Source organism: Phoenix dactylifera, chromosome 12 (genome assembly GCF_051530095.1).
Source record: "Phoenix dactylifera cultivar Ajwa chromosome 12, Ajwa_hap1_PhDact_Kaust_v1.1, whole genome shotgun sequence".
Classification (NCBI taxonomy): Eukaryota; Viridiplantae; Streptophyta; class Magnoliopsida; order Arecales; family Arecaceae; genus Phoenix; species Phoenix dactylifera.
In genome coordinates this window covers 12,109,921-12,112,555 of record NC_143201.1, presented here as the reverse complement: position 1 = coordinate 12,112,555, position 2,635 = coordinate 12,109,921, and the positions used below count along the sequence as shown (strand labels likewise).

The 2,635-nt window shown below is 35.0% G+C and overlaps 1 non-coding gene across 1 annotated transcript; it reads left to right on the top strand.

Annotated features, from left to right (window-relative positions):
* Positions 1–2,553: 2,553 nt before the first annotated feature.
* On the top strand, positions 2,554–2,635 carry TRNAS-AGA (transfer RNA serine (anticodon AGA)). Its single transcript has one exon. It is a non-coding gene; the product is annotated as a tRNA-Ser (tRNA).

The following is a 2,635-nucleotide window of genomic DNA, read 5'->3' as shown; positions in this document are numbered from 1 at the left end:
TTTTTTTGGCAGAGAAATCCTTCCGTTTTAGCGCGGGAAAACAGAGGCATGCCATAGCGTCATACATGTCATGACCGACCATGCATACATAGTTTCTCCAATCAAGACTCGACGCGTGGACTGAGAGGACTTTTGCCGCCAAATTCCTAGAGATGGGAAGCGGTGGTCCCACCGTTGGGCGCGGGGGCGGCATCGAGGAGGGGCCGACGCTGGACCGACCGCGGCGTCTGGCTTATCGGGACACGTGTCCTTTTATCGTTGTTCGGGTGACTGGATATATTCCTCCTGGGGGATACGTACAGAGCCAGTCACGGTTCTCCGATCTCGTGTATTTGTACGTGGGTCCCACGAGAGTCGATGCCTGCTGCTCGTATGCTTTGGGGTGCGGAGGATTTTGTTTGCGATCCGGGCCGTCCAGTCCACGTGGAAAAGTAAGGGTTCTGTGATTTGTGTGATGAGAAAGTACTGCATTCTTTTCACTCCTTTTGTCTGCATAGTTAAGAAATACTCTTTCCTCTAACAAAACAAAAATAAAAAGAGAAAATACTGCAATTTTTTTAGCACTTCTTCCTAATGGGCTAGCATTCTCCATGTGGTATGTAAATTTGTACATTAGTATTACAAAATAATATATTCTTTAGGGAGTATTTGGTATGGAGCGATCATCTTAATACCAGGGATGATATGGGCATAGGTCATGAGATAACCATATTTGGTTGCACCATAATAATCACAGTGATTTCAAATCACCATCCAACTTAGCAATAGAATACTATTTTTAAAGTTGGAAATCCAATATCACCCTAGGGCAATAATTTTAAGCTGAAATTTGTAGACAAAAATATAGTTCAATTGAACAGAAGAATTGATATATTAATATACCATTAATATATTATATTAATATTATATGTAGGATGTTATATTATATTAATATTATATATTATATTTATGATATATATTATATTATAATATATAATTGCATTATAGAAGATAAATATTATTGTACTTTATATTTATATAATGAAGTTATTTAAATATTGCTTTAATCTGCCTTTTTTCCTAATCAAAATAAATATTAGTATTAAAAAAAATATTACAAGTATAAATAAAAATATTAATTCTATAATAATAATTAATATATGTTAATAGCATTAATAATTTATAAGACTAATAAATATATTTTTATAAAATATGACAAGGATGGTTTTGATATTATATGATTAGTAATTTTATATTTCTATGAATACCAAATAGGTCACTCATGAATACGTAAGAATCTTTAATTATTGAAATATAACATACCAAATATAGTAATTTTAAATTATTGAGAATCAGATTATTTTGGAATGAAAACCACTAATGATCCAAAATTATCTTAGTGATCCTATTTGGACCACAAATTCATTTATTGGATGGTTTGGACGTTCTTATTTGAACATGTCCAATGACCTTAGCATCTGAGGCATGTTGCCAATCGAGCTAATGACAATGATGATCATGACAACATGTCCTTGTGGTCTACAATTTGAAAGGACTGAAAACTTTGCAAGGCAATTGCAGCATACGCTTTTTTTATCCGTGAACTGCGAAATTTGTAATTTAAAAGGATGATTATGAGCAAACTTACATGCATATCATCCTTCTAGACTCCATGGAATGATTGCCCTGAACATATAGCTAAGGCACCAATGTCACAACTACTTGATTTTTCTTTAAGTCATACATCAGCAAATCATATTGCTAAAAAAAAAAAAAAGCCAAACCATATGGTGTGATTTATCGCATTCCAACATCTATAAAATCATGTTAATTTGCTTGTTGAGAAATTTAAATAGTTTAAGTGAGGACTGAAATAAAGCAGAAAAAACTACGAATAGAGATTAAGTGATGGTGAGTAATTGTCTTATTGGAGGCATGAAGTTAGTTTCTTTAAAACGAGAGATTCGATAAGTGGAAAGAATTAAAAGAGAAGAAGCAGCAGCGCAAAATAGAGTCCTTCCAGGGTAAAGTGGTACCGGGAGCATTCGCTTTACCTTTACACGCTAAATTGTAGTGTTTTAGGAGCCCCTTTCGGTCCTTGTGACCCATAGTTTTACTAATAAAAGTCTCTTGATATAAGGAGACTATGGCTGTTATTTATTGGCTCATGCATTAATGTAATCATACTTGTTGATGAGGCAGCACAATTGCTTCTCTGCTTCTTTATTATAAAGTTTATTCATCCAAACAGGAGCTAATCAATGATTCTCTCTCCAAAAAGGGTCCCATGAACACTTGGTTGGATGTCCTTGTTTCGTATTGAATTGCTTATAATTTTGAGAGGTTGACTATGACTACGTAGATCTAGCTTTCTTGATCATTTTTCCAGAAAAATGAACATTTCATAGTAGAAAATAGATAATTACCCGATACCTATTTTCCTTTAGTGCACGCGGATATTAAATTTTGATTTTTCTTGTGCTTTATTCTAAACATCGGCTTTATGTTGATCCCTGGGACCCTAGCTGCTGGGAAGAAAGAAACATTGTACAAATTAGACGACCGTATAAATAAGTGGACGTGCCGGAGTGGTTATCGGGCATGACTAGAAATCATGTGGGCTTTGCCCGCGCAGGTTCAAATCCTGCCGTCCACG